The sequence below is a fragment of the Aphis gossypii genome, chromosome 1 (genome assembly GCF_020184175.1).
Source record: "Aphis gossypii isolate Hap1 chromosome 1, ASM2018417v2, whole genome shotgun sequence".
Taxonomy (NCBI): Eukaryota; Metazoa; Arthropoda; class Insecta; order Hemiptera; family Aphididae; genus Aphis; species Aphis gossypii.
In genome coordinates this window covers 69974640-69987444 of record NC_065530.1, presented here as the reverse complement: position 1 = coordinate 69987444, position 12805 = coordinate 69974640, and the positions used below count along the sequence as shown (strand labels likewise).

Sequence of the window (12805 nt, the reverse complement as noted above, 5' to 3'; positions counted from 1 at the left end):
TTTAGTCTTATTTTTTTTTTTTTGTGAATATTATATTTAGTTTAATCATAAATCATATTTATATAAATTTGTTCCATAATATGGTAAGTAAGATATAATGTTTTGATAACAATTTATGGTTACAATTAGTAAGATTAAATTGCAAGTTGACTGTGCTATATTATACTTTACAATGTTTTTTGAAAAATTATTGTAACTATAGTAAAAAGTGTTTCCCCCACATAATCATTATTCATAATATTAAGTAAATTTAACATTTTTCATACATAACCTAGTTTTATGTATTTACTTAGATACCTATTTCAAAAAAATATAAAATTACATACCAATAGCATTAAACAAGTTAAATTTTCTAAGGGTACATTAAATTTAATAAAATATTTATTCATAATGAGTTTAAGACAAGTTCATTTATTATATTAATATTATATAAATAATATGCAACAGATATATTAAGTAAAAATAAATATTATATCAACAAAGGTATTATTATCATTAGTCATAGTATTTTTTAGGAAATCATAAAAATCTTATATTACAGTTTCATACCGAGTCTTAATATGTCAAATTATATGTTTTATCAATACAACATGCAGTATTACTCCATTGTCTATGATTCATAAATTTAATACATTATGCTCCTAATAATTTATTTTATGCAATATAACTTTATTACTTTAAAATATGTTGCCTATACCTAGTTATACCTAACGTCGTATAAAATATGGCTATATAAAAAATTGCCATTTAATTTATACGTGTAATATGTATGCATAGCTGTAGTGGTATAACAAAACGGAGCGTATCGAATTTATTATTTAAAACTTATTTTTAACTCGGTATTTTGAAACCTATAATTTATTTTACATTATTATTATATTTTTATATCCACTCGTTCTTAGATATACCACATACAATTATCATTGTAATGTAATTAATAATTATAACTTATATTTAAATACATACTACAAAACTATTATTTTTTTAACTAAAAATTAAAGTAACTAATATTACAATTTTAATTAAATAAACACTGGTAATATGAACTGACGAATTATAATTAAAAAAATATTTCCAATAATAGTTAATAAAGATGTGACATACAGGGCTTGATCTAGCATATTTTTTACCCGGGGCGAAGTATAAAATTAACACCCTTCTATTATGCTTCTTTTAAATAAAACTACCTATTAAGTTTTTGGATTATGTGTGCGAATAATTTAGATTTTCAACTAAGCATCAATAATCTAATACTTTTTTAAAGTAATTACCTTTTCCTTTTTTATTGTCTTCATTTAAAAAAGAATTTATTTATGAAAAGCTAGCTGAAGATTTTTTATTATATAATAATGTTTTTAATTGAGACAAGTTGTACAATTCAAGCCATGTCCTAAGATAGTTGTATAACAGATTAATATAATATATAGTACGATTATAATTTACAAAATAAAACAATATAACAATATTTTAGGTATTTATGATAAAAGTTTGTACTGTTTAAGGCTGCTAAATATTGTTAGTTAGTAGTATTTAGTGCATTGTATTAGTATTAGATTTATAAAAAGTACGTAAAACTGCTTGACGAAGAAAATCGTATTTTTTTTTACACTGCCATGAAATACAAACGATTTTTACACTATTTGGTACCTAGTGCAGAGGTTGTGTTTTTAGCGTTGTTATTCTACGGAGTAATGGAAAAAAATTCGTTTCAGATCATTAAGTAAAATTCATATGATATGAACATAATTTTTTTTTTCGTACGCTTAAATGGTTTAATTAAATTCTCCAGCTAAGTTGATGTGATTCGGTGGTCATTATATAGGTGGAATGTTCGAAGGTTTGTACATATGATATTTCATAGTTTTTGAACATCCCAAGTCGTTGTACATAATAAACTTTTTTGACCTTACCGATTTTTATTCATTCAAAAATTTTGCCCCTCCCCCAAAACTATTTAATATTTAAAACGAAATAGTTATTTATTTTATACTAGCCGCTGCGGTCGAATGCGTGGCAAAACGACGTCAAATGCAATTTGAATATCTCATATTCATGTACTCGATTTATACCCGTTGCCAACTAAATTACCTCCTTTTTTGGTGTATTATTATCTTCCGTAACTTAAGCTAAATCCCCACACTCATTAAACGTTACATCATAATAATAATTAACAGTATTCTAACATCATATCATATTGTTGACAAATAAAAATATTATTTAAGACACACAACAGATCAATAGACATTATAGCATTGTTTTTGGCGTCTAATATCACAGTCGTTCATTGCACCACACAGAGTGAAGGTTGACTTTTGTAGATGTGCAGTGCAGAGTTTGATATTAGGTAATATCATACATCAGTTTTTGAAATCTAAGTGGATTACTTACCATAATTTCACAACCAACTGCGTTAAGACGATGTAAACTTGACATAATTACCTTGAAAATATCAAACATTTGTACAGTAAATAAATAATATTATCAACAATCAATTATTCAATATGTCTTTAAAAAAAAATATATTACTATAATACCTATACATATAATGTGCTTATAAGTTTGTATTTCATTTTTCTAGTAATACGTAGAAACTTTTCTTCCAGATTGAGGGTTAAGTGCAATTTAAATAAAATTAAATTTCAAAAAAAAAAATAATAATTTTATAAAATCCAAATATCAAAATATGAAGTTAAGAAGCTAAGAATAAAAGTTAAGGAAACTAAACATCTGATCTTCTATCAGTGATTGTAATGTTCGGGTACAAAAAAGTGATTTAAGAATGTAATCTATTCAGTACAGGAAAAACATAAAGTATTACAAGAAAAATAAATGTTTATGAGAAATTATACGAAATTATAGGTAGGCAAAAAAGGTCATGCAAACACACACACACACAGCCCTTTAAAATGAAGAAAGAAACTTCATCGATAATCGGATAATACATAATACTCTTTAATACTGATTAAAAGAAGTGAACCGTCATTCATGTATTTCAACATAGAAATTGAGAAATTTCAAAAAATAGACTAAAGTTAATTTACACACACAATTGAATGTACATATTAAACGACAGTGTGTGGTAAAATAAAAACGTATTAAACGGATGTTGACGGAAGACATATTTTCATGCATAGTTTGGTGTATTACAGCTTAAATAAAGAATCGCCTACAAAAACTAAATTATGCACAAATACATTTCTCAAGACAGTATAGTGGTCTACTGTGGGCGAGAATCAAGTTTTTATTATACTTATACATTACACATATGTTTTACGTTATAATATCGAAAATATGATTAAAGAATTATTTTATTGGCGAATATTTCTTCGTAGTATATAAATATAATAATTTAAATAATGTATGAGAAAATAAAGTTTGCTACATTTGTTTTTATTATTTAATACGATTATAATGATTATATTATTTCAACTGGCTACAATTATTCTTGTTTGTCTTTAGATGAACTCCCAATAATATGTCGGGAAATCAATACATTTTACTTGAAATACATAGGTAATGTTAATTTATTAAAAATAATTGTTTTCGTGTGTATATCGTGTGTAATGTGTATATCGTGTGTAGGTCGTGTGTATATCAACTTTTTGAAGACTAAACATATTGCCACAGATAGATAAACGCGGCTATCAATGAAATGTACGTTAAAATTGTAATACTATTTTGAAGGTCTTATACAAACTCCTACGTATGAATATGTACATAGTTGTTTGAAAAAAAATAATAATAACAATAATAACCATTTAACTGTTCTTTCTACCTACTGAATCAATGGTAGGCGTCTTGAGAATGGTTCAGGTCGTCGTACTGACATCTGCGGTCCCGACTGCAACCTCGATAGTGGTCAAAAATTGCCACAAGCGTCGCATATACACACACAAAGTACTATAACAGTATAACACTGTTATCGTAGTCAACAGATACATAGGATATTACCCTATACGAAAGCTGATGGAATCTCTTTGTTAGCAATTTAATAAAAATATGACCAAAAAAACTTTTTAGAGTATATTAATACTCTTAGAGTAATATTATCAATATTTAATACAGATTATTTCTCTATTTTATAGAGATTCCATACGCGTTGGCTACAGATTAAACCAATAACACCGATGGCGTAACAATACGAATAATTTTTATTTTACCATAATTTTGTACCGATAGTCATCAAATCCAAGTACCAAACTATCTGAGTTCAAAACAAACATATGGAATTTTAATAGAAAATCTGAGGATATTGAAGACCTTTATTTGTTAATGTTGAATATCTCTGCATATCATTCCACACATTCAATATTCAAATTTTAAAAATGGTTGTACTATAAATTTGTATGTACTAATATAGCAGCATAAAATAGGAAGTTAATTTAAAATCAAATGTATTATAAATTAAAAAACTGGATTAAGTTTACATAAGCTGCTCCAAATTAAGCCTATGAATACGAATCCAAATTCAAAATAAACTTGCAAATTTTAAAAGAAATTGATAACAATTTAGGAAATAAATCAGAACTATTGTAAATTTTAATCTAGATAGTGAAAATAGTATGTAATTGATTTATGAAAATACATACAATTAAAATTATAAAAGTAATGATTGTTAACGAATTACATATTTAGTATGTTTCTTTTTATTGTTGAAATATTTAAAAGATAATTACAAACAGGCTTCAAGAACAAAATGTGATTTGATTTAAATAGGTACGTACTTTCAATCTGGTTTAAGAAAATAATTTTTTTTTTTTTTTTTTGGACATTAATTCCCAGCTATATTTCTAATAACAAATTACCTAATTAAAAATTATATTAGAATAAACATTTCAATATAATATAGAAATCATTAAGTTGATTAATTATATGTATATTAAAATTCATACTCAAATTTTACAAGATATAATATTAATTTCACTGTATAGCCTGTACAGATTACCATAATATTTAACTGGCAATTTATTTACAATGAGATAAAATATTTTAAAAATACAAACGTATTGTTTAATGTGTTTCCAATATGTGTATAGAATGATCAAAATCAATAAATTATCCCATTTATTATCAGTTGAGTAGTGAACAAGAAAAGAGATAAGGATTCTAACGTGGGTTTTTATAGAAATTAAGGGAAATAATTTTTAAGTTTTCAAGGTCAAATTGTTTATCTACCAAATATTTAATATTTTTTCTAGGTGTAGTCTAAATATTCACACAATAATGCAATGTAATGATTAATGACAATAGACCAATATTCATTAAATAAATTATAATTATACCCTGCAGATCAAATATAATTATACATATTTAGTCACAGGTGTTTAATCATATGTAAAATTATGGAAATATAAAAGTATGTTATTTATGGCATCTTATATGTATAGATTGTATCAGTTAGACACTTGAATTGTACCATTTCTACGATAAATTCTGCTACTTAGTGTTCGAGAAGATTATAATTTTTGTAAAAAAAATGATAAAAATGATAAATTCTAAAAATTATATGGGAACACAAGTAGCAAAATAAGTACTATACAATTTAAAATTAATAATATGGTTGCTATTGGAATTTAAGTAAGTTGTTGGTACATTGGTAATTTTTTGGTTTTATATTCAGTAGCAACCTTTCTTAATAAAAATTTAAACTAATAAAAAAATTATAAATTTTTTATAAAAATCAATTTTAGTTGTTTTGGTTTTATTTTCAGTGTCGAACTAGCTTAAAAAGGTATACAGTGCGTTTTATTTCAATTTCGCTAATTTTATTAAATATTTTTGCGTAATTTTATTAATAATACCTAGATAAAGATCATACAGCTCAGGCCTACTATGCAATCGCAAGTTTTCACTATAGGCCAGTCCGTCCCTATTTAGTATTTATTTCAAATAACGTTCATACTTTTCAAATCAATAAATTTGAGAGAATTGAACATCGATGAGTATCAATTTTAATAAAATGTTGTATTTACCATTGTTCTAAACTGTAATATAGCAACAGAAAATTAAGATATATCACGCCTGCATCTACAGGGTTTTAAAATTGCAATGCCATATTGCCATGATAATGGTAAAAGTAAATATAAGTATCTTCTCATACTGTAATTTACTATGTAATACTATGTTTTTGATAAATACCACAATTCACTATTAATCATTGTTCACGATTATTTGAAATTTAAATTTGTCATAATATAATATTTAAAAATCTAGACGACCCGCGACTGCCTAATACTTGATCGCTGTATTTTCTCCACGTACTTATCAAGTTATAATCCACAGCTATTCTAAAATTAGATACTCTACAGGTGGTCAAAATAATGGTAAGTATTTCCATTTTATGATGCACTAATAGTTAGTATTATATAAAACGTCACGACTCACGACGCAGTAGTCCTTCCTTATTGGTCAGTGGTTGAACTCATTGACAATAATAGTAGACATATTATATTTGTTTAATAATAATAAATTACGTAAGAGTTTTCCATATTTTGCATTGAATTTCAGTGTCAGTGTCGTGATAGTAATAATCTATAAAATGGCTATAACGTAAAATTGAATAAGTTTGTAGAATTTTTTTATTATACATATGTTAGACTGATATAGAAATTAAAGTTTTAGGTTATAATTCTTCCGGTTCCCGGTTATTACAATCAATGTATATTGCGCAATTAATTTGTGCTTAGAAGACTGGACATCACGTATTCTAGTAAATGTAAAAGTTATTATTTTCAGCTAAATTTAAAACTTTCATTTTACAACCATTAGATTAATAAGGGGCGTAATTATTATTAAACTGGCTAAACATAAAATATTTATTCGATGTTATTTGATTTATATAAATAACCGGAATAAACATATTAGTATCACATAATAATTAGTCTTCCGCTTGAAATGATATTATATCGTCAAATGTAAAAACAAACTGTTTTAAAAAGACCGCATTTCTGTTAAAAAATCTAACCGACTCACCGACAGATGTTGGCGACAAAACTCTAAATTAATTAAACGAAAATATATGGAACCAAATTTAGCTTCATAAATATAAATACGTAATTATTAAAAAATGAGAAAGTAATAGTATTTATTTTGTATCGTTGCCGTACATAAATTATGTACCCGCTTTTAACGCGTTTTGACTTAGGTCCCTCGAATGGCGGAATGACGCTGTATAACGAAATGAAGATTTATTCTGTACGTATAATATAATATACCTAATATGATTCAGAACGCGACTCAAGTCGAGTTCGTCGAACCGATTGACAGATCGGCTGCTGCGGCGGTCAATACCTATATGTAGTATTTATAAACGCACTGCAATCTCCTGTAGCTGTTCGTTGCGATAACCACGCGAACGTGTGTGTGTGTGTGTGTGTATTGTGTGACATAACATTGATTTCAAGAACGTGTTGAGGTCAGCCACCCACTCACCGGCGCATACTTATATATATATATATTTTTTTTTTAAAACACTATGCCGTATTATTATTATTATTATTACTATTATTCGGCGCGAGCCCACTATCACTGTTGTCTAATATACAGCTCGGCACAGACGCGTGGCGCCCACTCCTGTTCCTGGGGTATTTCGCGACACATCGATGCTCGGCGGATGTGTCCCGGCAATACGACTTTATGACGTATATTCATAATATTATAATATTATACTTGAAATAATTCATTAACATTACATTTTTTTTTCCATATTGTATAATATCATCGTCATGTTAACTATACTTCGCCGTACAATAATATAATTATATATTTATAAGTGCGAGTTTTGCAGTCCGCATTGTATTCGCCGTCTTCTCCGGTGCACGCTGGAACACGCGCATCGTTCAGTCCGTCTCGTCGAAGAATTTATGTAGACATTACAAATCGTCGTTACTTATATTTATTTATATTATTATAACCATTGTCTAAGCCCAACAAAAAAATATTCTACCCAGTACCCAACATCATATTGTAATATAATATTATATCGTATGACGCATATACAGTTATTATTGCATGTTCGACATAAAATAATGTCGAATTTTCGACTTTTTCGATTCGATTTTTCAGTAATTTAAAGTTATAACTTTTATAATTTATATGTTTCTTTTAGAGCTAAGTTGTAACTGAAATTAAAAAAGGAGCTAATCTCGTACTACCTACTCGCACTAATATTTATTGGTTCAAATTGACACGTGAGACCACCAACTAAAAATTGCTTATAAATTATTACTGTGTAAAACTTACAATTTTTCCGATACAATTAATTAAACTAAGTGTGGGTCTAACTTCACATGTTTAAAAACGAGTTAAAAAAATAATGGCTGCTGCAGTTGTATGAATACATTTTTTGTTATCTATCGAAAACAAAGAATTACGGGGTGATCATGATAGAGTATGATTTCGTTCAACTGGTTTATAATATATATTTTTTATAATTATAACGAGTATGTTATACTTGTATGTAAAATATATTATCATGTATATATCGCATTTATATCAGACTCTTGTAAACACGTATTAATATTAGTTATTTGTGTTGGAAACACAATATTATTTTGAAATAAACAACAGTTTAAGAAAATAATAAAAAAATTATAAACAGTGCCCAGTGCCTATAACATTGCTATTACTAAATGAGTCAACTTGTCAATTTGATTTCCTGGCTCCGAGATATAATATACACACTACATTCGTTATTATCGTGTTTACCTGGGCAGCTATAATGTAATATTAAATATTATATAATATATGTTCACAATACTTATACGTATAGTATAATATATTCATAGACACGTGCTTGATGGACATTTCCAGCCAAATAATATGCGTGTCTTATCGTTTGACAATTATATACGCTCAATAAATATTAAAAGTATGTATATACGAATATTATATACATCCAAAATTATTATACAGTATAATTAAAAGATTTTGCGTGATTAAATTTTGTTTTAGACAATTTTTTTGTGGAAAACAATTAACAATTACATCGAAATAATAAAGATATCTGTACTATAATAGAACCGTATCATAAATTTTACCACTTTTTTTTATCGTAATTTTTTGAAAATCCAAGAGTTATCTTTGCAAAACGATTAAACAAATAATATCAATTTAAAGTTCGAATACAATAAAAAAAAAAATAGACATAAAGCCATAAAAGTATAAAATGAAAATATCTATTATAATCGTTAAAATAATTATCTCTGCATTGTAAATAAATTGTGTATTAATGAAAAGTACTAGATTTATTATGTTTAGGTATTATTCAGCTTCTTCGTCATTTCCTATTCCACGCTTCTAAGCCCAATATTATCATAATATTATATCGTTTATTGATATATAAAAGTATTACAACTAATTTATTCTATGTATAATTTAACACAAATCATCAACTATGTGCTACGTCGATTCAATATTTATTCATCTGTTTTTCTTAAATGTCAACAGCTCCTTTTTATCACATCTGGTAGGTATTATTTGCGTACAGGTACCTACTTCTTTGGGCAGAACGCGTGTGTGGAACTGTTAATTTTTGTGGGGGCCTGGAAACGATCAGAACATCAACAAATAAACCTGAAGCTTATATCTCCTACAATAGTAACAAATACATACTAATATATTTTATCCATTAAAATTATAATGTGGTCTTAGCAACTATTTGTAGCATTTACAATTTTTAAAGTGTTTTATTTTGAATATAATTACAATTATTCACGTTTTAAGCATTTTGAAATACTTAATATAAAAATCAAAATAATATAGGTACCTAGAACTCTTGAATCTAAATATTTATATTGTACCTATGTGGTGAAAATATTGATTTTTTAAATTATAATTGTATACATACAAAAATCAGTGTTGGAATTAATAAATATTTTTCTATTTTTATAGTTTAAACAGACATATTATTTGAGCAGTTAATAAGTATTTAATTTTTATAGTACACGATTACTTAATACTTAACATTTAAAATAAAACATATAATTTATCGTTTTTTTACATTATTATTACATATAAGGAATTGTTTTCGAACAATAAATGAAATATTAAATGTTGAGTTGATTACAATGATTTTGCCATTTTGGATTAATTTAACTTTGTATACACTTTTTTTTACTATTAGAAAGTTATAACTTTATGCATCATTTGCTTAATTTGGCCATTGGCTACATAAACTTATGTATTCTAGATTGCTAGGTATATAATATATATGTATGTTAATGGTTTCGTAAAAAAATGTTTGGAAAGTTTCACTTTATTTTAATATTCTATTCAATACTTTAAAATGTGTTAACATTATAAATTATCAGTCATTACATAATTGAATAGTACTATTTTTCTAAGTATGACTTGTAATATATGAGATTCAAAATTTAATGACTTTACCCGTGAATCAAAATTTTAAATTAAACTTTTTATGTCTTTGATATACTCAATTTTAATAATAAAATGTTAATTTTATTGTTCTATAAAACATATTTTAGATTATGATCATTATTAAATGTATTATTTAATATTAATATGTTAAGTATAAACTAATAGATTAGATTTTAAGTAAGTACTTACTAATATTATTATATGTACCAATTGATATTAATGACTTATGTACAAATAACTAATATATATATATTTATAATATATCAATATCGCAAAAGTGTATGATAATTTTTTATTTATTAATTTTTAAAAGTTCGTAAATTGAGCTCATATAATATTGACCAATACTTAAATAAGATAGACACGATTCGATCAATAATATTACAACAGCTGAAATATATATTATACTTATAAGAGTAAATGCGATTATCTTTATAACCACAATACTATACGAACGAATTGCACGTTTGGTAGCTTATAATCATAATTTTAAATCTATGTAAGAGACTTACACAATATGTAATGCAGTTTATTGTACTATATTTTTTCGAAATACGTAGCAACTTGACAATATAATGGAATTAATGGTTTACGGGTAACAGAAAATAAATGTGTTATAAAGTAATCAGTTGTCTGCAATAACCAATAGGGCGTATCGCATATACCAGTAACGTGCAGGTTTATTTGGATGCCAAATAGAAGCTATATTAAAATTAATTAATATTTATGTATTCATTAACACCTGAAGGATATGGTGATACTTTCAGAAACCTCTACTGCTTTTTTTGTTCTATGCACTCTACTTAAAACCATAACTTGTTTCTCGGAGATAATATAATAATATCATCTATATAGGTAAATACCTATTTCAGCCACTATTATTTGGCGTAATTCAAAAATTGTAAAAAATGATTTCCCCTTTTTCCGAATTATGGACAATTTTACTATATGAGATTAATTCTGAATCAATTAACATTAATAGTAAAAAGGTGTTTATTTTAAGGGCATTCATAATAGTACTAAATATATGAAATTAAAGCCTAACAAAGTTATTGTTTTTGGAACGGGACTCGGAATTATTTTTGTCCCAAGACTTTAATCCTCAGTTCAACTCTGACGTAAATACTTACTTAATTTAACTGTTTCCAACGAATATTTACATGTATTTTTGTTTAAATAAAAATATTTTTCATATATAGGGTATATTTATTTTGTCGTAGATATATATTTCTAAGTAAGTTTCATATTAGACGAATAAAAAGATATTTAGTTTCAGATTGTGAACAATATAAAATATAAGAGGCCATTTAAAAAATAAACTAAATTTGATCTTGATATCATCAACAAATGTCAAACATATTATATGTATGAAAAAATATGGACTACTAATATAAAATAACTTTATTGTATGTAGGTTAAATATTCCAAAAAGATAATTTCTTATGATTTTATTAATACTTATTAAAATAATAATAAGTAGGTATTAATTATTGATATAATAATCGCCATATAAATTATGTTATGTCGGTCCATCACAAGCATTACAATCGACTAAATCAAGTATGAAATTTATAAAATGTATGATCTGATCGTGAGGTTAGGAGTTCTATTGATATTTTTTTTGAGATAAGGAAATAACCTTTATCAAATATTTTTAAATTATAATAGATGAACATTTAAAAAATATCGTTTATATTCCATAATATTATATTATGCCAATAACATAACTTTATTTCTTATTTTGAAATCGTTGCTCGTATAATATGTATATGTAATATAATTAGTTATAAAAAATCGAAAGTTAGATGATTTTTCCAAATATAGGAATAAATCCATTTTAACATCAATTAAAAAATAACTTCCTTGGTTTTCTATGAACCTTTTAATCTATAATAAATTAAGCGGAAGTTATCAACTTGACTTTCTTGTTGTACGTGTATTGTATATAATATACTTTTTAGTTTCAATTATAAAAACAAGTAAATACAATAATGCGTCAATATATTTTATGATATTGTAGTATGAGTGTAATAAAATTTTCTATTGTGTATTTTTTTTTAATATTTAACTAAATTAATAAAAAATAATAATTAACTGAAATGAGATACTTAATTACTATAGCCTGTATTCAAATATTAAAAAAAATTAATTGACCGTTATTGATTTTAATAAAGTAACCTTGGTATAAAAGAATGTCAATATACTGTCATTAGACCTGACAAAAAACCGAATAAATTTGTGACTTATTTGCTTTGTGACATCTATCTGTACATGTATACCTACGTAAATAAATCGTACATAATAGTTTTGTCTAGCATAATTATTTTTTTCGGTCAACAATGAATTAATTATATTTATTATGAATGAATAAATAACTTACCATAATAATCCTTCAAGTACCAACTATAATATTTAAAATTATAAACGA

General features: G+C 25.5%; 1 long non-coding RNA gene across 2 annotated transcripts; it reads left to right on the top strand.

Moving 5' to 3' along the window:
- Positions 1-3486: 3486 nt before the first annotated feature.
- LOC126548920 (uncharacterized) lies at positions 3487-4522 on the top strand. Of its 2 annotated transcripts, none has more exons than XR_007603036.1 (3): positions 3487-3654; positions 3794-3979; positions 4086-4522. It is a non-coding gene; the product is annotated as an uncharacterized LOC126548920 (long non-coding RNA). The 2 variants fall into 2 exon arrangements; XR_007603037.1 differs by having other exon boundaries at positions 3794-4021.
- Positions 4523-12805: the final 8283 nt, after the last annotated feature.